The sequence below is a fragment of the Lissotriton helveticus genome, chromosome 8, assembly GCF_964261635.1.
Source record: "Lissotriton helveticus chromosome 8, aLisHel1.1, whole genome shotgun sequence".
In the NCBI taxonomy this organism is placed as follows: domain Eukaryota; kingdom Metazoa; phylum Chordata; class Amphibia; order Caudata; family Salamandridae; genus Lissotriton; species Lissotriton helveticus.
Genome location: NC_136069.1, coordinates 38,679,873 through 38,704,683, shown reverse-complemented (window position 1 = coordinate 38,704,683; position 24,811 = coordinate 38,679,873). Strand labels below are relative to the sequence as shown.

The following is a 24,811-nucleotide window of genomic DNA, read 5'->3' as shown; positions in this document are numbered from 1 at the left end:
TGGCGGAGCGCGAACTGGATTTGCATATTCGGGGACTGTGTCATCCAAATAGGATGAAATAAAAATATCAGCTGCGGTCGGTTTGTGACGTAGCTTGGTCGGAACTAATGGTGGCGGGAAATTACTGGATGCCTCTGGGGTCGCTTTTGGCAAACCCTCGGCAAGGAGAGGATACATACCCTTCATAAGGGCATGCCTCTGTCTGTCTGACTGTTCGGTTTTGACTTGTTCACCTATCTCGATTAATTCTCTTTCTTGGGCTCGTTCTTGGGATTCTCTACTTAACTCTGACTTTCTGACTTCCTTTTCCGTTCTTCTATGCGCCTCCTTACGCCATAACTCGATGGCATCTTTCTGTGACTGTCTGGCTTTCTTTTTCCATAATGCTTCTTCTACTCGCATGATACATTCGGCATCCCATGTACCCGATACGGGCCATCTATACTTTTCTTCTAACTGTTTGGTATACTCTACCCATAAATCTAGATACAATATGGCGCTTATGCCATGTTTCTGATACATAAAGTGACCTGGACTGTCCCTAGGCGGAACAGGAACTGCTGCTTCCAGCAGACCCTTTCTAGTTTTTAACTGACGTAACTTGGAAAAGAGCGGCATTCTAAACTTGAATCGGAACACAATACAATACACGAAAAACAATAACAATTGGGGAAACAATTCAGGCATACCACGACATTGGAAATACATTAAACAACATTATAAATAACAGTTCGAACAGAATACTACCTGAAAATACTGAAAACAGAACAGAATTCTCGAGAACGGAACAGACTAGAGTTACTGGATGCACTGCTATAACAGTACGGAACATACCGGTCCCATAAAGGAACACATCAAGACCCGTATCCACCTAGGTGAACACTTCGTTTGTGAGCTTGGGTACCACCAACCCACGGACCAGAGTCAATTTAGACTGACCCTGTCTAGACACTACCCCAGCAATGGTACTCACCGGGCAGCACGGAACGGAAGGCCTCGGACGGGACTGGACTACGACGACGAACTTCGGACTTCGGACTTCAGTTACGGGTGGACCTCCGGATACCTCGGACCTTGGACTCTCGGCTTGGGCTCTGGTCGGGACTCGCCGCGTTCCTCCACCGTCTCGTTCGGATGCTGGACCGCCTCCTCCGTCTCCTCCGTGGGCCTGAGGGATACTTGAAGCAGAAATATCTGCCAGGTGCACGGTATGGTTCCGTCACGACTGCAGAGGGTCAGGGGGTCGGCGTGGCTTCACCGACGCGTGGGGAAAGGGCAAGTCCCTATTCGGGCGCCATTATGTGGTAAATAAATAAATAATACCCTATTTTTGGATGAATGAATGAATAACAGATAGCTCAATAAATAAGAGTCAAGATTCGAGGTAGTAGGAGTTTCTGCAGGTTTATTACAGCATAAGGGACAGGATCAGGACAACCTGCATAGGAACAGAATGACAGGGCCCAGCAGGACAACTGGGACCCAGCAGGGGAAAAAGAGGCCCAGCAGCTGCTGGGGCTAGGTCTGGGATGAGCGCGCTAACATTCAATAACATAACATTGATATATATACATAGCGCAAACACATAGCATTACATTGCAGTAGGCGTAACAGTGGGTGGAGCAGAAGGCATGACGTGTAGCAGTCGCGAGAGATAACAGTAAAAGTGGGTGTAACTGGGAGTTTACATAGACATGTGATGCAAACGTAACAGAATATGTCATGAATGGGCGGACACATAGGAGGGGGCTACCTAAGGAGCCGGGACCTCTAACCTAATGGTGCGTGAAAACTGGCAATGACGTGTTACTAGGAGAAGTTGGGGGCTACGAACTCTGTGCTAGGAGCAGAGACTAGAGTCTGGAGGGTCGGAGCGACATGTACCTAAACCCTATCTGGTATCTAATGTTTAGGGAACATGTTGATATAAACTAGAAGTCATGAGGGGAAAAGCTAACTTGATTCTAAGACTGGACCATGCATTATTCTACATGAAATGCGTGATGAAGAATACTAAATGACCATTAAATACAGTATTTCTCTAACATGGAGACGAGAAGGCTAGACAACGACGGAAACTATTGATGCAGTTCAGTAGCTTAGGAATGCAAAGGAGGAGGACTGAACTGATAGCTGGAACTATAACATACTTTTGGCAGACTCAGAGGCAGAGCCGGGGTGCACCGGGCACTGCAAGGCAGGAAGTAAGTGAAGGGTCGAGGATACAGGTGGGGGCTGTATCGCTCCTCAGCGAGGCTTTCAGGAGACAGGAGCTGAATCTGTGGTCCGGGCCCTTTTGAGGCCTAGAAACGGGGACTTTATAATGGAATAACGTGCACACTGAGAAACGTGGCAACATTATTTTACATAGGCCTGATATTCGTAGTATTCACGAGGACTGGAAACTAACATATTAGAGGTGGACACAACTGTAATTGCGTCATTAATCAGAAATGGGGAATAACATATGCATATTGGTCATGCATACATAACACATGATGGATGGGGCGTAGGGACACAGAACATGGCAAAATTTACTTTTCCACAGAACCACGACTTGACTAGACACAAGGCCTAGAGCCTGTAGAATCGCTGGGACCACAAGGAACCACGCAAGATAGTGACACAGGGGACCCACGGGGGATGAATGCAGTGTGAGAACACAGCCGCGATTCACCGTTAACTTCTATGGGGAAAGTCATGGTTGGAAATTTCAAGATTAAGGACACTTAAGAGAGGACTTTGAGCAAACCCCTTTAGACTTAAAGAGTTCTAGGGCCAACACCCATGGGAGCACCGTAGTATTTGCCGGGTGCATAGGTGTCTTTTGGTGTCGGGAATCGTCGTAGTTTTCAATGGCGATCTGCTGCACAGTGCTGCTGCCGTCGAAGAGGAAAGTGTCCGGTGTGATCCAAGCCTGGATCGAAGTTGAGAAGAACCTGAAAGCAGAGGGGACAGAGTCTGGGTCACTAGCTAGTGACCAGGAGCACGATAGGCGGATGCCCACCGATGTCGGGTGATTTCAGGTGAAGGAGGTGAAGCTTGACTCTTCAGCCTCGAGCACCAGGAGGCGTTGACGATAACCAGGATCTGGAATCGAGCTGTCCCACGAAGGATGTCCAGTGCTGCGGTGTCGGTGCCCATATTGGACCCAACAAGCTTTGGCAACAGCAACCCACGCAGAAGGCAAAGAAATGCTTTGGTGCGGACCAGCAAGGTCCGAGGGAGGCACGCAATGGGGAGTCAGGGCATGTCTGGAGCAACCGGGGAACCCCAAGGAAAATCAGAGTTGCCTTCATAGGTACCCACCAGTCAACGGGCTAGGGATCACAAAGGGGCCTGAAGTGAAAATGCAAGAAGCGGGCTCACGGAACACTCGTGGAGTGTAGGCCCACAATCTTTGGTGCAGATGGTGCTCAGGGCATGGGCTACGAGTAACCCACAGCACTGCTTCAAGAACCTTCGAGAAGTCAATGCACTAGCAAATGTGCACGCTGTCCAGGAGTTCCAGTTCCACGTCACTCGTGAGGGCTGCGGGTCTCAGCTTTGCTGGGGACTCGGGTCGACCTCTGAAAAGTCTGGAAATCCTCTTCCTGTGCTGTAAATACTTCAGAGTCCGGCGGGAGCTATGGAGATGCAGACCGGCAAATGCTTTGTTGGTGCCTGCCAAGCAGGGGAGTCACTCCTTGAACCAAGGGAGATTCTTCCGTCCTCTAGTCTTTAGTAGAGCGTCGAAGTTCCGGGATTTCTGTAGCAGAGTTTTGTCCAGGTGTAATCTCCAGTCATGTTGCCAGGGGTTCCTTACTTATACCTAAGAAAGGGGTTGCACATACTCTAGGGACCCACCTATGGGAGGGTCTGGAAAGAGGGGTGGCTGCACCCATTTACTTTGTACAGTTGCGCGCCAGAGCAGGGAATGGTAACTCCTGCAACCGGTTTTAACTGGACTATGCACAGGGACACCAAATGTGCCCCCAGTGCAGACTTCAAAGCACTCCTGGAGTGCACCCACCCAGCCCCAATACACTAAAGCCTGTCTGGGAGGTGGTTACACCTCCCTGTGACAGTAAACCTATTGTCCAGGCCTCCCCTGCCGGAGTTTTGTCCAGCAGCAGGAGGCCAAACTCGTGTCTGTTGCTGCAGCATCCATTGTGTGATGCCAGGGCTCTTTTAAATTATTACCGGGCAGACCGGTGTGTACATGTCTCTCCCTCTAGAAGGGTGGAATTCTACCCACGCTGCCAGGACAGGTAACCTATATCTTAGTAAGGGGTGCATGCACCACCTTACCCAGGCTGCAGTAGCAGTCCTGTGGTGTCATTTTGGAAAGCTTCCCAAGGGTGGCATAATACATGATGCAGCCCCTGGTAGGTCTCTGGGGTACCTATGCCCTTAGTACCTAGTGTACATATACTAGGGACAAACAAGGGTACGCCAGTAACCAAACTGGAGTGTACCTATAGTACATGGAATCAATTTAGAGAGGAAGCAGCTAGGCTGGGGTCCTGGATAGCAGGGCCCCAGCCAGACTAAAGTTGAAAAACAGTTAAACATCAGCAAAAAGTGGGGGTAACCATAAGAAGCAGATCCTACTCTCCTACAGCAATTGCGCTCGGACTGAATCTATCTGGAAACCCATAAATTCCATTTGCTGGGTTGGTGACAGGACTGACTTCTGGGAGTTGATCAGTGTAGGAAAGGCAGGGCGCTTGGTTCTAAGTGTGAGAGCGCACCTGTATGAGCAGGACACCCCTACAACCTTTGGAGTCCCTTCTCCTGGGTTGTCAGTGCATTAGCCATTACAATACATAGAGTGGCCATGCGTCATTACGCGATGACCATCTCTAAACTGGCTGTAACAAACCCTGTCATGTTTGGTATCAAACATGTTGGAATCATACCCCCACACCATAAACAGTGTGGGAGGTATGAGTCCATGCACTGTAAAGCTCCTCTGGGAGACCCTCAGGACTCCCAGACCCAGGCAGTACAACATGGATGATGCTGACTAGAGATACAATTCTGCCCCCCTGCTGCTGAGCCTGGCTCGAGCAGGGGAGGCAGAACTATAGTTATCCTGTCACAGGGAGGTGTGACCACCTCTCAGACAGGGTTTAGTGTATTGGGACAGGGTGGGGCCACTGGCCAGCACCACTTAGTCTGCTTGAAGGGCACATTTGGTGCCCTCCTTGCATAGTCCAGTTCAAACCAGCTCAGGGAGCCGATGGCTCCTGCTCTGGCGCGAAACTGGACAAAGGACATGGGAATATCCTACCCACTGTCCGACCCCTGCCCTGGGAGGGAGCCTTGAATCGTCCCAACTCTTTCCTTAGGGTACTTAAAGGCTTACCTGTGGGTGGGTCCCTAGATTTGTAGTGGGACAAGATTCATTTTAATATACCACTTCTTTGACCATCTGGACACTCTGGAATTTGCTCTGGGCATCAAGACTGCAACTGGAAAGCATCCTGCTGCTCCTGATCTCATTCCCCTGCTTGTCTGCTGCACCGTCCTTGCCTGTGCATCATACAGGAACCTTCCAAGGCCTGTGGTCATCCAAGACACCTGAAGGAATCTCCCTTGAAGTGAAGGAGTCACTTCTCTGCATCTGGAAGTACCACAGCTCAGCTGACCCGTCTGCTGATCCTGGGCTCCCACGGACTCCAAAAGGCTCAGCAACACAAGTCATAGTCCTTCACATCCCTCAAGGCGTGCCCTGTCCTCTCACCAAGTTTGAGGCCAGTATTCCTCTTCGGAGCTGCAGGAACCAAACCCCTGTGCACCCTATCAACTTGCAGTTGCAAAGGCTTGTTGGCTTCCTTCCACCAAGATCTTCGGGCTCCGAGTAGCCTCAACCTCAAGCATCTCCTGTGACCAAGATCTATGTCTTCACCACATCACTTGCACCGTGGGCTTGCATCTTTGGTGAGCGGCTTGAGGTCCTCTTGCCACTGCAGTGCCTTAGGCCTCTGGGTCCTCCTGAGGGTCACCAAAATACAATTTTACATAAGAGGGTCTTGGGGACAATATTTACCTACCCTGTAGTCTCCATACCCCAAATTATATATATGAGAAACACACAGGGAGACTACCAGTCAAAAAAGGGTCTCCTTTTATTTCTTAGGCTATCCTGATTACTCGGGCCTGCTCTGACTCCCCTGCTTGTGGTGAGTCACCTGGACCTTGCTGGTCTCGACACTGCACCTTTTTCGCTTTCCACGTTGTTTGCAGTTGCCAAGGCTTGTTGGTGCTCCCGACATACATCGACCCCTCAACTCTCGACATCTCACGTGGGAAAGCTCATGAAAAGCTCCTGGTCTTCCACAGCATTGCCTGGTCCTCACAGCTGCAGCTCCAAGGTCACCATCATCTCTCTTGCAGCACCTAACATTGGTGGGCATTCATCTCCCGTGCCTCCTGGTCACTCCTGAGTGGCATAGACTCTGTCCCCTCTGCTTGCAGTTACTTCTCCTCCTGAATCCACCTTTGGGGTCCACTGGACACTTTCACCTTCTCCAGCAGCAACATCTTCCTGGAGTCCTCTATCGGGTTTGACAACGGTTTCCGACGCCACTTCACAATAATGCACCCAGCTTCCCTGGTGTCGGTATCCTGGGTCCTAGGGTATCCACTGGTATCTACAAGTAGGGTGACTTTCTAACCTTGTCTTCCATGGAATTGTTTCAAGGTCCACTGGGGAGGGTCCTTCTTCTTTAAAATTGCAACAGCGACTTACTCATTGACTTGAATTGTGTCCGCGGTCATGTTCCCACTCTGCACACGGCCTCTGTGGGGTTTCTTTTTACTTACTTATGTCTTCTGGGTATAGTCTTGAGTCGAGTCGTGGTTAGCATTCTACTATTTTAGTATATGGTTTGGTCTGCACTGTATATTTCGTGCTACTTACCTGTTTCTATTGAAAAGTATTGTGTGCACTGTGTATATCTCCCATTAAGACATTTCTGTATGTGTTAGTGAGTGTTCTATAATAAATACATATTTTTATAAATACAGTGTGTGGTTCTTTTTCACTTAATCTATACCTGTAAGATTACGTTCTGGTGAAACAAGCTGCTTTACACTCCTGGACTAAACCTGAAGGCTGCTCTCCACAGCTACCACTTAGAGAGCTTTCTAAGGTTGTCTAATACCACTAAACTCACCATACAGGTTGTCTGGATTGGTGCAGGGTGCCCACTTACATAAGTGTACACCATATACCAAGCCAGCCTCTCACAAGCAGTGATCTCAGACTCTGAAGAAGTTGTATAGTCCATGATAGGTGAGTCGTCAGTGTCTAAGGGTCCTGGGCCATCAACAGGAGGTTGCCTAGGTACACAATTAGGCGTACTCCTCGAGCCCTCAGCGCTTCTACCAGTGGTCTCATCCATTTGGTGAAACACCACGGGGCCAAAGAGAGACAGAATGGAAGGGGTTTGAATTCCATGCACTGTCCTTGCCATATGAACTGTAAAAACAGTCTGTGAGGTGGGAATATGGGGACGGAGAGGTAGGCATCCTTCAGGTTCAGACGAACCATTTAGTCATCTTCCTGTAGAATATCTTTTAGCAAGTGAATGCCTTCCATTTTGAAATGTCTGTACATTGTCCAGAAATTGAAATCTTTGAGGTTTAGGACTAGCCGGTGACCTCTGCCCTTCTTTTTAACCTGAAAGATGGCGCTCACAAACCCTTTGAGGTGTGGGGTTCACAGGCATATGCTCCTTTCGCTAGGCGAGTTTGAATGTCTGAGTCTAAAAAACGTGTTCTGTTTGGGAAAAATACATTTGTCTGTGGGGGCCAGACTGAATTTGAGATTCGTAAAATTCCAGTTTGAAGCCCTAAATGGTCTCCAGTGCCCATGGGTCCATGGATATGTGTTTCCAGTTGTCCATGAATAGGTCCATGCTTCCCCGCCCAATATCACTTCCGAGGAGGGAATAACTCTTACCGGTATATCCTGTGTCCTGGATTGTATTCTGTTTTCCGCGTCTGGATCTGCGGCGGAATCGGGGATGGCCTCCTCTGGGTCGAGTGGGATAGAAGGTGGGATCTGGTTGGTCTTCATACCAACCACCTTTGCTGTGGAAATAGAATCCTTGTTGAGAGCTTTGGTAAGGACTTCAGCCTGGCGCACGCCCTCCATAGCGCCCGGCCCTGACAAAAAGGCCCCTCTTGGAAAACTCTTTTTAGGAACATTTGGGTCTTGTCTATAGTCGAGTAGGTGGCACAAAATCTGGAGAGTTCCTTAATGAAGGAACCCCCAAATAATAGGCCGCCAGCCATTGGGCTGGCTTCCGATTTGGATAGATAATTGTTGGACTTGGCCCTTCTGGCAGGTTCACCCCTAAACTTTTTGCTTTGTGAATGTGAATTGGAGGTAGTGATTTTTGATTTCTGCGCACTTTCACTGTGTCCCAGTGGAAAGTGCGTGCGCACTCTGAGTGCGTGTGGTGAGATAGGCCTGCCCTCCCATAGGAATGCATGGGGAATGTATGGGTCCCTGGTAGTTCCTGATGCGTGGGGTGTACAGGCTCGAGTCTGGCATGTGCGGACTCGTGTGATTGAATGCTTCGCAATGATGTATGTGGCATGATTGTGTCGTGTGTGGAGGTGCCACTTCTAGGAGTTGGCATATTAGTGTAAAATGTGTCTGGCGTGTGATTGGCTGGAGCTGGCTGGGATGCCCGGCTCCATGAGTCATGATGGGTCTGCCCAGTGGTAAGTGTGGAGATTAGCATGCTGATGGGTGGGGAGGAGTGCACCTGGTTCCTGAATGGGGCTGGGTTTTCCCCACACAATGCTGGCTCCGCCCCCTGTGGTGCGTCTAATGACCCTAGCCCTGCCAGTGAATAGAGTGAGGGGCTGAGCCCATCAAGGGTGCTCACCAACCAGCTGCGGCTCGTTCTTCCCCTCACCCTGTGATAAAGACAAAGGAATGTGGTGTATAAAAATGGGGCTGTGTCCCCACACAAACTGTTCTGTTCTGCTCCAGGATCCTGCCTGAGGGGGCTGCTGCAGTTGCGGGGGCCAGGAGGACCGCCACTTGGATTGTCTCCCTGCCTGGAGACCCAATGAGCTGGCTCTGGGCCCAGCCTTGCCCCCCTACCTGTCTCCAGACCTTTGCTGGAGCTCTATTTTGCTTGGAACGCCTGGAAGCGCTTTATTCGCCTTTAAGCGCTTGAGAGCGCTTTATTTATGGTCCTAGCGCTGGGGAGTGCTTTTGTGTACAGCCGGTGCCCACCCGGCATTTGCCCGCTTTAATTGCCGATTTTAAAGCCCCCTGGCAGGTGCCCACCCCGCCAGGGACCTTGCCTTGCCGCAATCTACCTATTTACAAAGAAAGCCGGTGCCCACCCGGCGTTTGCGACTGTGTCCACCGCCGGGCCGCCACGCTGCCTGCGACGACCCGGAAGTGGTTGTCAGGCTGGCCAATTGCAGAGCAGCCTGGCCGGAAGTCCCGCCCCCGCAGCCTGGGAAGAGGAGAGGAATCCCGGAGCCGAGGAGAAGCTTGCTGGTGCCCCCGCGGGGCTCTCCTGAGGAAGAGAGCCCCGCCCGCTGCCAGTACCCGGCCCCAGAAGTGGGACCGGGTGAGGAGGAGGCCGCCACACCAGACGAAGCCAGAGGAGCCGGCTCGGGAAGCAGCAAGGGAGAGGAGTCCCCGCGCCAAGTCCCGGTGAGTGGGGCCACGCGGTGTTGGGTCTTCCAGGAGGGGGAGGCGTCGGGGCACATTGCCGGTGCCCGCCCCCCCCCCGCATTGCTGGCTCGAAGTGTTGGGGCGCTGGTGGTCGTGAAATCCCGGGCAGAGTCCTTGAGCGGCCCCGAGTGGCAGCGGGCCGCTCCAACGGTGTCTCCGCACCCCCCCCCGGGCCCGGGGGCAAATCCTGGTTCCGAGTCCCCCGAGTGGGACTCCAACGAGCAGGCCAGAGCAGAGTTAGAGCCACGGAGGCTCCTAGGGGCATTTTTGCACTCCACCAACGCGGGCAGTAGTTGGCTTGAGCCACGAGGCTCCGTTGTTGTTTAGAGCCACGAGGGCTCCAGGTGGCATTTCCTGGTTTTGTGAGCCCAGAGAGGCTTGTGGGGGCACATTTGGTTCTGAGAGGCTCCCAGCCACATTTATTTTAGAGCTCAGAGAGGCTCTCGAGTGCCATTATTGTTGTTGAGCCCAGCAAGGCTCCCAGAGGCCAGTCATTTGTTTAGAGCCCAGCGAGGCTCCCACATTGGCCCCATTGTTGTTCTTGAGCCCTGGAAGGCTCAAACATTGTCCCCACCAGTGTTACTTCAGTTGCCCAGCACTTAGTGAGCAACTGCCACGTGTAGGCCCTGACACTTGGACACAGGGCGTCCTAGCCCCAACAAGGCCAGTTGGCCCATGGACAGTCACAGGTGGTGACTTATGTGAGTTTGGCGTAACTGTTCTTTTGCTGCACCTCTGAATGTGTTTTTATACGTCATGTGCCTTGTTCTTACACCTCTGAATGTGTTGTTGATGCATCACGTGTTTTCCTTCCTTACACCGCTGAATGTATGTTTATGAATTATATGTTTTATTCCCAGGCTTATACCCCTACAGGTATTGTGATACTTAAGTGGTTGTTCTTGCTAGTACAGGTGGTGCTAGTGAGGTCCTAGTTCCCTGCGTGACCTGTTCCTAAGGTGGTTAGGATTGCGTAGGTGGTACTTACCTGTTACCAGTGATTACTGGTTGTGTGCTTTATGTTCTATTTCGTGCTACAGTGATTTATATTCCATGTTCTAAGTGCTAATTCTACCAAGTATTTTAAGTTCTAAAAGTGCTGATTCCTGACAGTGGTCCTGGTGGCTCTGTCTTGTACATATTCCCTGTAAATTCTGCCCGTGCCTGTTGGCACATTGTAAAGTGTGTGTTTTTATCTAATGGGTTTTGGTGTAATACAAAGGCTATTTTTATATATAACCTTTTGTGGAGTTTCCTTTGTGGTGGGCCTTGGGTGTTGTTGCTGGGGTGCGTGCGCAAATACTTAACTCACATCGCCTCCAGGTTTAACCTTGCTGCTCGCGCCACGTTACCTAGAGGGTGAGCAGGGGTTATCTTGGCGTGTAACTCCCTTGCCCTGACTTAGGAGTAGTGGTCTCTGACTGACTTTGGCGCAAGCCCTGGCCAGCCAGGGATCCCATTTCTAACAATAATTGAGTTTAGGATCTATTCTCATGAGGATAGATCTCCAGCACTCCATAGAGATGGCGCAGTGGTGTTCCCCAACATGCAGACTGCTTGCTGAGCCCAGCCAATCAGATCGTCAGTATTCACTGGGGAGTTGGATTCTTTGCCGTAGTATGCTAACTCTAAGATCTTAATCAAAGGTCCTGTCATTGCAAGTAGTTTATCTTGGCACGTCGGCATGAGCGATCCATGCACTTTTTTGGATCTCTTGCGTATTTTATCATAAAAGTGACCATGGTAGGGTCTAACTCTGGCGTGTCTGCAATCTTACTCACAGGTCTTGGCGGGGGCACTCCGTGTGGAGGCGTGCATGTAGCTCTTTATCAACGCTCCGCCATAGATGGATTTGTAGGTATTCCGCAACCACTGGAGGGAGAACCCAACAGGACACATTGGGGTGAATTATTTTGGAGGGCTCGAATTGGAGCCTCCGAGGGATCTGGACCGGAGCCGTTTCTTCTTACTGGGTCTTGCCATCTCACCCTCATCACTGTCCTCACTGTGGGAAGAGGAGAATGAGTCCAGGGCCTCTGCATACTGTGGGCTGCGAGACTGAGCGGACTCTCCCTGTGGGTTGGCACTATAATCGTGTTCAGTCTCTCACTTGCGCCTTAGCTTTTCAAAAGCTTCTCCATGCACCTCTGGCTGTGATTTACTCTTGGCCTTGCCCTTTTTTAATGGGCCTGCCTCATTGTTGGCTGGAGGAAGTTCGGGTTGCCAGCCTTCTTGGCGTGCAAACACACGCAGCTGTCCCGTGAAGCGACCTAGCGCCCTTATCAGGGCATTATTCACGGATTGCAGTGCACTGCAGTGCAGTGCATCCACTAACTCCAGCTTGTCATCACCTTCTTCATGGTAGTAGCTCCGTCTCATCCGAAGAGCCAGGTCCTGAGGCTCTTCCTGAAGGCTTGCAGTGGGTGGTTGTCTGATGCCTAGGGGGAGTTTGTTCCAGGTCTTGGCCGCGATGTAGGAGAAGACTATTCCTCCCGTTCTGGATCTGCGAATGCAAGGGACTTTGGCCAGGGCTAGTTCGGTGAATCGGAGGTTTCTCTTGAGTGCCTAGAAGGAGATCCTTTTGTTGAGGTATTGGGGATTTGTAGGCATGAGTGAGCAGCTTGAAAGTCGCTCTCTTTTTGTTGGGGAGCAGGTGAAGGTCTCGTAGGTGCTGCATGACGTGGTCTTGTCGTTGGACGCGGAGGACGAGTCTGGCTGCAGCATTCTGGATGGTCTGGAGTAGAGATTTGTTGACTCCGAAGGAGCAAGTGTTCCCGTAGTCTGCTGGTTATGAGTGTGTGGGTGTTAGTCTTTCAGTATTCAGGGGGGATCCATTTGAAGGTTTTGTGGAGAATGCGGAGATTATTGAAGCACGCAGAAGACACAGCATGATCTGACATTTCATGGTGAGGGACGAGTCAAGTATGATGCTGAGATTGCGGGTGTGGTCTGTGGTTGTGGGAGGGTTGCCGAGGGCAGTGGGCCCCCAGATGTTGTTCCACAAGGAGGGGGTGTATCCGTGGACCAGGACTTCCGTTATATCCGAGTTGAGCCTCAGGCAGCTGCTGCTTATCCAGGATGTGACGTCCTTCATTCCCTCCTGGAAACTGTGTCTGGTGATGTCGGGTTACTTTGTGATAGAGAGGATGAGCTGGGTGTTGTCGGCGTAGGATACTATGCTAAGTCCATGTTTTCCGATGATGGTAGCGAGGGAGGCCATGTAGATGTTGAATAGCGTGGGGCTGAGTGAGGATCCTTGGTGTGCTCCGCAGCTGATCTATGTGGGTTCAGAGAGGAAGGGCGGGAGTCTGATTCTTTGAGTTCAACCGGTGAGGAAGGATCGGATCCAGTCTGGGGCAGTTACCTGTATGACGGCGTCGTGGAGTCTGGCGGCTAGTGTGCAATGGGAAACAGTGTCGAAGGATGCTGAGAGGTCTAGTAGGATGAGGGTTGCCATGTGGCCTTGGTCGAGGAGCATGCTGATGTCATCCATGGCGGCAAGGAGGTCGGTCGTGGTGCTGTGGTTGCAGCGAAATCCGGATTGGGAAGTGTCGAGGATCCAGTTGGATTCTATGAAGTTCGTGAGCTGGTTGTTGACGATCTTCTCGGTGACTTTGGCTGTTATTATATGAAGCACGTGTCTGAACTAGGGGTGGGCGGACATTTGCGTTCCGCCCCTGGAATGTGCGGAAATTTGCCCTTCCGCCTTCCACAAAAGAGGGCGGAAAAACGGGGTAAATTTCCGCACACTCCGGGGCGGAACGGAAGTTGGCTGCCCGCCGCCCGCCCTCCTCCCGCCCAACTCCCGCCCGCCTCCTGCCCGCCCGCAATATAAAAAATATTAAAGCCTGAAATAAACTTTAAAACACTTATCTTAACGCGGGTAAATCTCTTCCTGTCTATCGCGCCGTCTTCTTTGAAACTGCGCATGCGCGGGAGCCTGCGCATGCGCATTCTTAGCGAGTAATGCGTATGTGCACGCTCCCGTGCATGTGCATTTTCAAGAAGGCACGACAGACAGGGAGAGATGTCCCTGCGTTAAGGTAATTGTTTTAAAGTTTATTACATTCTTTAATTTTTTTAATATTGCGGGCGGGAGGTGGGCGGGAGGCAGGCAGGCGAGTGCCACGTAACAGAAATTTGCTGAGAGGCACGGAAATTGGTTCAATTTCCGTTCCTCTCTGTGAAAGTCCATTACACTTCCGCCCACCCCTAGTCTGAACTAAATTGATAGCATTCAAATCCGGATATGGGGTATAGCTAGCTAAAGTTGGCTGTGTCGCCCCATCATTACTTAATTTAAGGGGCCCATTTGAACTGTCCAAAGGACATGGGGAAGGGTGCCATTAAACCAAGTTTGGTGTTCCTAACTGTAAGAGAAATTTCAGTTTATAGGGACAATAAGCTGCAGGTGCCTGAGGCACCGTATAGTCATGAAAAATATTATCATCAGCTGAAAAAGGGACCCCTGAATAAAAACCTCATAGTGAAACGAGGCGTCTGCCTCTACTACAAAACTTACAGGAAGTCCTGCATTAGGGACTCTACGTGGACGTAAATATTGAGTAACTGCCAGACGGCAATTAACATTATTAGCCCCGGGTTGAGCCATAGCTAACTAGAAAAGAATTCAAGGTGTAGCACAAACAGGGTAGACACCTTTTGATATTCAAGCTTGAAAAACCAACAAAACTAGGTGCTGCCTAATTACTGTGGAGGAAAAACCCTAACACCATGGACGTCTCTGGGAAAAGGGTGCAAGGGTATTGTAGACAAGCACTTCTCAGAGTTCCCACAAGTAAGTACCAGACCAAACATCCGCAGTTAAGGATTGAGTCCCCAAACCACCTCAGTATCTATGAGCCAGAGTCCAACAAGCTATAGTACCTCACTTGTCCTCATAACCTTACCAGAGAAACAAGAGAACACTAAACTCTCGACCCTCTCAGGGATCGCGATAACAGGACACACCCTTTCACTCTAGCACTCGTACTTGTCCACAATAAGATAACCAGGTGAAATGAAGCTTTAGAATATCTATTAAAATTAATGTGCTTTGAAATGAGGTATACGTGCCACAATTAGACAACAGATGCATAATAAAAATACTGTTTACATGGTTAATAATCCATCTACCATGAAAAGTCTTTTTTTTTTTAAAAAATGTTATTGAGAGTTCATAAAGACAGAATAATCATTACATGACACATTTGTAGCAGGAGTAATACAGTACAAAAATCGTTTACATGACACATAAATACAGAAACGTGTTCAGATTTCATGAATTCGAAACTTACTTATAAAGTGCAATGTGTATAATAAAAAACAATCTAGCAGACTGATGTTTAAGAAGATGTGGTTAAAATTAGATATCGACAGAAAACAAGCTAGGATTCAAACAAACTCAAGTACTTCTCATATTTCTTAAGGGCCCCTGATCTCAGTGCATATTTTCTTTCCCTGCCCTGGATTTGTAGTAATTTTACCTTCCATGCCTGAAAGGTTGGTACTAACTCTGTTTTCCAGGACTGCAAAATAAGGGATTTAGCTATTAAAGAGGCTATAAATAGGGACTCATCATATGGAGTGTGGCTCGATGAGCAGCCTAGGACCGGGATTAACTCATCGAATGATATAATGGCTTTGAACTCAATAGAGAGGTATTTTTCTATTTCCTTCCAGAATATCTGTATTTTAGAGCACTCCCAGACGATATGCTTCCAGGTGCCCTTTTCTTCACATCGAAAGCATTTGTCGGCGACTTGGGGAAAGATACTGTGGAGGAAAGAGGGGGTTCTATAAATTAACCATTTATTATAAAATTGCATACGTTTAAAATTAGCACCGCGAAAAATGATTTTATTAAATTTATGTATCTTGTCCCATACCTGCTTGCTAATTTCAATGTCCTCCCTCTTTTTCCACCTCTCAATGATCTTAATGGAGGATTCCTGCCCGTTGTTTTCTTTTAGTATTTTAATCCAAGTACTAATCTTCTTTTGTATTTTATTGTTCAATGCTGTAGAAAGATTTTCTTTATGAAATAAATTACCTATATCCAGCTCTTTAAGTTCTGCGTTAAACATAAGAAAAGACCAATTCAAAATTGTATAGGAGTGGTGTAACTGTCTAGAAATTTACTCCCAGGACTTCCATCTATTCCCCATAAGGAAGTCCTCAATTTTCTCAAAGCCATTCTCCTTCCATAGATTTATTATATTGTTATCCATACAGCCCCCTTCTCCAAAGCTGGGATTGATTAAATCCGTTGTACTACCTATTTTAGAGATACCATAGAATTTCAAAAACTGAGTTTTCTGTTTAAAAATCCACTGTAGGAACTTATAACGAACTTTCTTTGGATCTTTCGTAATTCTAACCGGGTCAGTGATTTTTAATTCTGACAACATCTTCTTCATAAAAAAATTGTCTCCCTCGTGAACGTCTAGAAATAAAAACCTAAAACTATGATGTGCAAAAGACGCAAAATAATATTCTCTAATATTTGGAAGGGACAGCCCTCCTTGTGCGGATGGAAGATATAAAGTGCTGAGTGCAAGCCTACAAGATTTGTTTGCTCAAAGGAAAGAGGAAATCAAGGCATCTACTTTTTTTAAAAAGGAGACCTGGATTGCACATGGTGCGGCGCTAAAAAGAAAATTAAAAAGAGGTAAAATCGACATACGTACTATCGCTGCCTGTTCCATTATAGACAGAGGTAATATATTCCAGCGTTCTAAAAGAGACCCAACCTTTTTTAACAGAGGTATAAAATTTAACAAATACAGATCTTCCAAGTTGTCCGAAATAAATATTCCCAGATATCTCTTTGGGCATGTGTTGTATATCTGCCTAAATTCCGGTAATTAAGTCTCTACAGTACAATTGGCTAAGATAATTTCCGTTTTGTTAACATTTATCTTGTAGCCCCCTAATTTTTGGAAGTCAGAATTTTTTTTAAAATTTTTAATTGATTTGAGGGTTTAGAATCTAGAAAAAGGGCAATATCATCCGCATATAATTTTATGTTTGTCATTCCAACTACTGGGACTGTGTCGGTCATTATATCCCTAATTGCAATCGCCTATAGTTCAATAAATAATGTGAATAGAATTGGCGACAAGGGGCATCCTTGACGCGTGCCTCTTGTGACCTGACATGTCCCAATATTAGTATTATTAATGATAATCTGTGCCCTAGAATTCATATAAAGTTGTTTTAAAAGAGAGATAAAAACAATCGGGAAATTGAAACTGTGCAAAATAGCAAAAAGGCAGTCCCATGACACCAGGTCGAAAGCTTTCTCCGCATCTAAAAGCCAGATTTGAGCCTTCACCGTATTAGTCTTAAAATAATCTAGTGCCTCCAATAACATTTTTGTATTCGAATGGAGATGCCTGACTGCTATAAAACCACACTGATCGTGGGCTACTAGAGACCCCACTATTTTGTTCAATCGGTTCGCTAAAAGTTTCGTAAAAATGTTATAGTCTGTATTTAAAAGACTTATGGGCCTGTACGAATATGTATTTTCCTTATCCTTTCCTTTTTTCAAAATGCTAACCAAGGTCCTCCTTGAAGTAAATAGTTAACTAAAAGCAGAAGTTCTTTACGCAGGGTGCCCCCAATTTTTTTTTTTAATTCAATAGGAAGACCATCATCACCGTTAGCCTTGCCATTGGGGAAAGACCCAATAACCTCATCTAATTCTTACATTGAGAAGTCCTCGATCAGGAATTTCTTGCCACCATCATCTAGTTTAGGTATTGCGAGTGACTCTAAAAATTCCCCAATGGTTTCGGATGTAGCCTCTTCAGTTGCTTGATAGACTCCCTTGTTGTGTTAAAAAACAGCTCACCAATGGAGGCAGTGGTTTTAGCGTGTAATTTAGTGATGGGTTCAGTTAGTTGGTCTATCCTATTTTGGGCCTGCTTTTCTTTGGCTTGCCAGGCCAAGAGTTTCCCTGTGTATTCACTCTCCTCATATATCTTTTGGGCATAGAGGTTACTATTGGTCGTAATAAAAATCCTTCATCCTACGCTTTGCCTCAGACAGCTGTTGCCCAGAGAGCGCTGATCTAACCCTGTAGTGTTCTTGGGTTGCCTGCGTAAATTCAGTTTGTAATTTAATTTTCTCCTCCCTTCTTGCGTTCTGCTTTGGTATTTCTTTAGACATAATTAATCCCCGCAGAGTGGCCTTAAATGCGTCCCATATCGTGTTTAATGGGGCTGTTCCTCTATTCTGTACAAAGAACTGCTCGATCTCTTCTTCAATATCTGTACACCATTGTTGGTCCAGGAGGTTTAGTTTGTTAAAAAAACATCTTCTTAAAGGCCTTACGTCATGTAGCCCCAATTTTACCTCCATACAAAGTGCTGCATGGTCCGAAAAAGCATTTGGTAGATGGACATAATTATGCAACTCTAAACCATAAGATGTTAAAAAGAAATCTAACCTTGATGCAGAGTTGTACTTTGCTGAATGGCATAAATATTCTTGTTTGAGCGGATTAGAGAATCGCCAGTAGTCAATGAAATCGAGGTCTTGTTTGCAGCTTTGGATGGCTATAGCAACTTGGTGTTTGTTCTGACGCCGATCTTTTTTGGAGGAGTCCACTAAAGGATTTTGTAAAAAATTAAAATCTCCCCCCTAGAATATTGGCCCAGGGAGACCTGTTACAGCATGTTTTAACTGTAAAAGTGGCAGAGGGTCATCTAGAATTGGTGCGTAAATTGTGTCAAAAATTATGTTTGCTTGGTTTAATTTACCGTGTCCATCTACCCCTGGGGTCTATAAGCGCCCCTTCCAGCGAGAAGCCTACATGTCTTCCTATTAGAATACACACTCCTCTCTGCGCCAGCCCAGCTGTAGAAGATATTTTGCGGCCAACCCAGCCCTCAAGGATTTTATCTGACTCAACCTGATCTCTATAATGGGTTTCTTGTAAATAAATAACATCTGGGTTAAGATTCTTTAGCCAGCACGTTGTTCAAACCATTCGCATTAAAAGAGATAAACTTCAGCATATCATTTGTTCTTCAATATATTGAAACGTATACAAGAAGAATAAATATTAAATAATAAATAAATATATTCAGGAGAGTTTTAAACCTCACCATGTGCAAATGAGCAATGAGCAGCGCAGATGTATAATAGCAGCGAATAGTCATAAAAGAACAACATATTATTTGTTCTAAACCTCTCCCTGTGCAGATGAGCAAATAAGCAGCACAATTGTACGATAGTAGCAAAACAGGTGAGAAAGAGCAGCAACATATTAATTGTTCTTCAATATAATGAAATGCATAGAAGAAAAGCAAGTACGTAATTAAGAATTATACTCGGGAGATTTATAAACCTTGCCTTGTGCAGATGAGCAACATTAATCATGTACAATAACAGCAAACAGGCAAAAAAAAAGCAGCATATAGAGTGCAAAAATACTTTTAAAATGTGAAAACTGTACATGGAGAAAAATCAAAAAGTTAAAATGTCAAGTGCAGATTACCGGATTTGAATCACCCTTTTGTGCAAAAACGCCTTTGAAATGTAGAGACCCATACATAGAAAAGCAAATAGCTAAAGTGCCAAGTATTAGATACAGGATTTAAAGTGCCCTTTTGTGGAAAATACGCAGATCTTATAATCTAAAGGCAACCTCTCAAATGGAGAATCACATATAGCAAACTCCTACTGTAAGGGTATACTTAACAATGTCCATACCATAGCTGTGTCAGTATTAAAACAGATAATTTCTTAATAAATGAACTCTCTTTTTCCCCCCTGCAACACCCCCCTTCACCCCCCTCCCCTAGAGTGGGCGGTAACCCCCCGTGTCCCACTTCCGTCCTTCTCTGATATTTCTTCTTTTTGGATGCCATTTCATTGCATCCTTGTGTGCTTCCTGTCTCCACCGTGGGCCCGCCCTAAAAGTAATTGAAAATTCAGCAACGGATTATGCACCATGACCTTCAAGAAAAGACTGAGCTTCATGTAGAATCATGAAAATAAAAGTTTTTCCTTTAGCTAACACTTTAAGTTTAGATTGCTATACTATCATGGCTTGAGCCCCCTTACTCTTAAAAGAGTCAATCAGTTTAACAAAGTCCCTACGTCTATGGGCAGATGCCGCCGACATGTCTGAAAAGATCCGAAAGTTATTCGCCCCATCCACATTGAATGTTTTCTTAGAGAATGCAGTGTTTAAAATTGTCTCTTTTACCCTGAAGTCCGAAAAGTTTAGCAAAATTGTGCAAGGATATTTCAAGTTATTGGGTTTATGCGCCGGGACTCTGTGCGCCCTTGTGATCGTTAGGTCGCCTTGGAGCTCAGGTATGGCTTTTTTCAAGAGGGACTCTGACCATTTAACCACGTCCTTATCTTCCAGTCCCTGAGGAATGCCTACTAGTCATAGGTTGGACCTCCTGTTGTAATTTTCAAGGTCCTGCATTTTTTCCGCTAGTTGGGTTTTCTCTCTGTTGGCCACGAGAAGATCTTTCTGCATTGCCGTTAGGGAGTCCTCTAAGGACGAAATCCGAGCTTCAGCTTCAGAGACTCTCAAGGGGAGATAACCAAGGCACTCCTCCATTTTCGTGAGCCTACTATGCAGCTGTGAAATTTCCTGAGCCTGGGAGTTTTTAAAGTCCCTTAGTTCCTGGAGGATTGTGGCAAGCATGTCTTCAACAGAGTTCGCTTTTGTGGCATTCGAGAGGATGGACAGACCATCATCTTGGAAAACTTGGAAGACCTGTGGACTTAAGTCTTGGCTTGGAACTTCCATAATTTGCTTGTGGCTTGGGCTTGTGATAAGCTGAGCCGGAGGGTGAGGCCGAGGGTCGGCCTGGAACAGTGCGGCACAAGGGGAAGCCCTGATTGATACAATTGGTGGCGTCGATATTGCTTCTTCTGAGCCTACCACCGTCCCTTGCGATGTCGCTGGCATCCCAGGCGTTATGAGGCTACTTATGTTCCCTCCAGCGTTAAGAGCATCTCGCTCCGGCATGCCAATTGCCCCCCCTTGGTTGATCTCTTTGCGTGTTGGAGTACTTGAAAATTGCCCCTGTTGGAAAAGTGGTTTAGAGAAAAGAGGGTATTGCTTGGGGGTTGATTGACTCTCGATTCTCTTAACTAAAGGCATGTTATCCACCTTGACCACTTTGTCCACCCTGCCTGCCTTGGTCTCCTTGTCCTTCCCATCCTCCTCACGTTTCTCGCCGACGACTAACAGACTCAATTCTGCTGAAAGTTCAGACAGTGTCTCTGCGTCTTCATCCTCCTCACTCTCCTCCTGATCTTCCTCGTTATCTTCGTCGACTTATTTACTCAAGATATTATATTTATTTTGTCTGTATGTCTCGACAGCTTCCGTTGCTTTTTGCTTCAGGGCGTTTTTTTGTTGAGTTTTCCTTCTATTTTTTATCTCCCCCCCCCTTGGCTGCTGGTGGGGGTTTGATCGCTGTTGGTGATTTTAGTATCTCCCTTCCCAGCTCCAGTTTGGCCTGCTTGCCCTTTACTCTTGCCGCCATAGCTGCATGTGATCTATTAAGCTTGAGCTCGCGGTTGCGCCAAATAAGCCGGGTTTCTCAATTCGTACACCCCCCCCTCGTTTACTGTACTAATTTGATACACAGGGGAAAGGGGTGTGAGAGTATAACCCGGAAACTCTCCCAATGGTCTTGCTCACCTCAGCCCCTCTTCAGACCATTCAGCTCCCTCACTTCTCCACAGTCTGGTCTCTATCCCCCTTCACCTGGCCTCAGTTGCCTCAGATGCCTCTGGTTCCCCGGAACATAGGGAGGATAACAAGGCTCCGTAGGGAGGGTCAGCGCAGAGCCAAGTCTCGCAACTCGGAGCTCGTCCCGAGCAAAACTCGGCAGGACAGAGCAAAACAGGTGAAAAGGGAGAACAAGGCGGAGTCACTAACTCTGCGTGTGGATCCGAGTGGAGCGGAATCAGAGCGCCTCAAAATTCGGCGTTTCAGAATTTGGCGTCGATCATCGGACCCGTAGCCACGGCATCCAGACAAACCAGAGGTAGTGTAGACTCAGTCTCGGGTCTCAGGTCTCGGCGAGTTGTAGCGGGTCGTCGTGGTCTTTTTTGGTGATCTTCAGCGGAGCTCCAGGGCTCCGGCGTGAGGCATGGCTCGGCGTCAGGCGTTGCAACCGTGGGCGGAGCCACGAGAAACAGGAAGCACAACGCTGACGTGCGTGGGTTCACGTCGTCTGCTCCATCTCGCCACCCCCAGGATACCTGTACCATGAAAAGTCTTGTCATTTTATATGACAGAGTAATCTTACCCCTCCCCTCCTCTGCTACTAAGGATAAATGAATATTTGAATGATTTTGGGGATTACCGGCAGACCCCATACCTAAGCATTCACAGATGAATGCTCTTCATCTCAGCAGACACAGTGCTCTTCTCTCAAAACTGTTGTTCCATGTTTCTGTTTTAGGCTCATGTACTCATCTACATGAAAGGACATGTGTGCTTAGTTCTTGTGTTAAGTTTAGGTGCTAGTGCCTGGCCAGAAAGAATAGCAAGAGGCACTGTTGTTTGACCTTGTCGGTGGTGCGCAGACCAAATCCCAGGAAAAAACAGAACGCAAAAACATATGCAGGTTCCGTGTGAAAGTACAATGTGGCACAAAAGCAAGCATGTTTAAAAGGAACCTGTGAATAGGAAAATGAGGCCTATAGCATGCAGATTTAGACTAACATAGTGAAAACTAAAATGTCCCATGCAGTAAACACTTGACAGGAAAAGAGGCTAGTTTTCCCTTCAGGGGGTGAAAATATTTTCACATGCACTAAAACCCTCTTTAGGAAAATATTTTAAGTTATTTCTGAAATCAGCAGTGCTCAAAAATACAGAATTGTGCTGTTGTGGGAGAAAGTGCATTTCTAAGATGAGTTCTGAGCATCTCCAAGCAACAGCAACATGGCATGAGAGAGGGGGTGGGGGCACGGAACAGGCACCCTCTAAAAACAGCATCTGACATTTGATCTCAGTGTTTGCATGCTCAGCAAATATGATGACCTAAGAACAAGATTTACAGACCTGTTTACAGAAACGGACCAGAGCGAGTGAAAAGAGGACCGATCATGTGAACTGCTTTTCAACAAAGTTAAAAAGTAGTTCCTAAAACCAATGCTAAAATGAAACCAGTGTATTGATGTAGGAATTAGCCCACGCTCTAGCACTAACTATATTTTGCGCCTTCGCCATGCACTGTTTATGATGACATGTTCTATTGTATTTAATTTATGACATCACTAATGGCATCTCAAATGACGGTATTGATAACATCATCCATTGAGTGTGTTTGTTTGTTTTATAGCTTACACAGTGGCGGGTAACTTCCATATTAGTTTTCTGCCTAATTCTTAAATATGGGCGAATTTTGTGGATCTGCGGTCCGCGAATTCGCGCAAAATCGCAAAAAAATCCACGAATTTGCAGATTTTCCTGCAAACACGCAGATTTTTTTGCGATTTGCACTCTACTCAACTGGAGTACTTTCTACTGGCTAATCAGTAAGTGCTACCTCGTTGGGTAAATGAATAGTGCTTTTCCTACACTGCAGCTGCGTAAAGGGCCAGAAGATTTGTCCCCACTGAACATGTGTGTCTGTAACTTTGCCACCGTGCCAAAAGGCGCCGAGGTCCCTTGAGTAAGCTGTCCATCATAGTTGGGAAAGGGCGGGAAGACGTTTGATACTGCTAGTGTGTGATGCGGGGCCAAACGAGCGGGGCTTCTATGCGTGTCAATATGCCTCTTGTGTATAAAGGGTCAGAGAGCGGGCAGGGCAGCAGGTGAGGAGAAAGCAGCCTCCTGGTCACAGGAACTACATGGGGGTGGTGCTCGAGAAACTCAGGGATTCAAAGACCTCCCTCGAGTATTACAGCTAATTTTCGACTGCAGATATGGGGTTAAAGCACACTTGCCCAGCCTCGACCGTGCTCACTAATGTTTTGGGCTGATTAAAACTTTACTGAATTTGAGCTTCAACTCAGGCACCTGTGTTACAGCTCACACAGAGACTGGTAATTGATTGAAGATATTTATTCCAAGAATTGCGGCACAGCAACACAGCATCTGGCTGGCAGGCAGGAACAGTAGCAACTGACCTGGTGCCTAGAAGCAATGTAGGTTCTAAGCATAACAGTAAGACTACTGAAAGATGCAGTGCATTTAAAGAGACATAACATAACAGATAAGTATATACATGGAATGTAACACATCTCTCTTTTTAACAAAGAAAAGAAAAACAAACATAAAGTAAAGTTCAGGTTACATAATCGGCAAACCTACTCGGTGGAAATCGGGAGCGAACCGACGTCTTAACTCTTGAGACAATATCACCATTGGGACACAACTGTACATCTGGCAGAGAAACCTTTTGCAAAAAAGGACATTTAGCAACACGTTTGATGTTCCATAACTTACCATCTTGAGTAATGACACTGTTGCTAAACACTTTTACAACCTTCATGGGTTTAACAAATTTATTTGAACATTTGGTGATGAAACCAGGTTTCCTAATCCTGACCCAATCACCAATAGAAACATTTGGTTCCTTGGCCTTCCACTTGTAGTCATACCATTCTTTAACTTTATCTTGTTTGCACTCCACTCTTTGTGCAACATTTCCTAATAGATCATCAGAAAAAGATATAGAAAAAACAGCAATGGACCGCACACCACTAGCCCCTCCTCCGGGTCGCCCCTAAGCACTCTGGTATGTGCAGTGCCTGAAGTTCAAAGAATTACTGAAAGTTCGTAAGTGGTTCACCTATGTAGGTGCAAGTAGATACTTGTTGTTCCCCCGATCTCTAGCTGTGGGTCGAGTTAGCATGGAGAAGTCTCGTTCGTTATCGGTTCTGGCATCGAGGCCTTTGATGGTTGTTTGGCGCCCTTCTCTTCCACCCCTAACTATTTTCTCTACTGATGAGGGAAGTTATCCCGAAACCCGAGCCATGTCTCGGGCGATATCCAAAAACCCGGGACATGTATCGGGTCTAGAGATCATCAGTTCAACAAGTACCGACTTGCACCCACTGGGGTGAACCACTCAAGAACTCCATGTACCAGAGTCCCTAGGGGCGATTCGGAGG

The 24,811-nt window shown here is 47.0% G+C and overlaps 1 protein-coding gene and 1 pseudogene across 1 annotated transcript in view; one reads left to right on the top strand and one right to left on the bottom strand.

The window, feature by feature from the left end:
* LOC144772297 (uncharacterized) overlaps positions 1-24,811 on the top strand; it is a 444,202-nt gene that overhangs the window by 166,060 nt on the left and 253,331 nt on the right.
* Positions 7,842-19,835, bottom strand: LOC144773108 (uncharacterized; annotated as a pseudogene).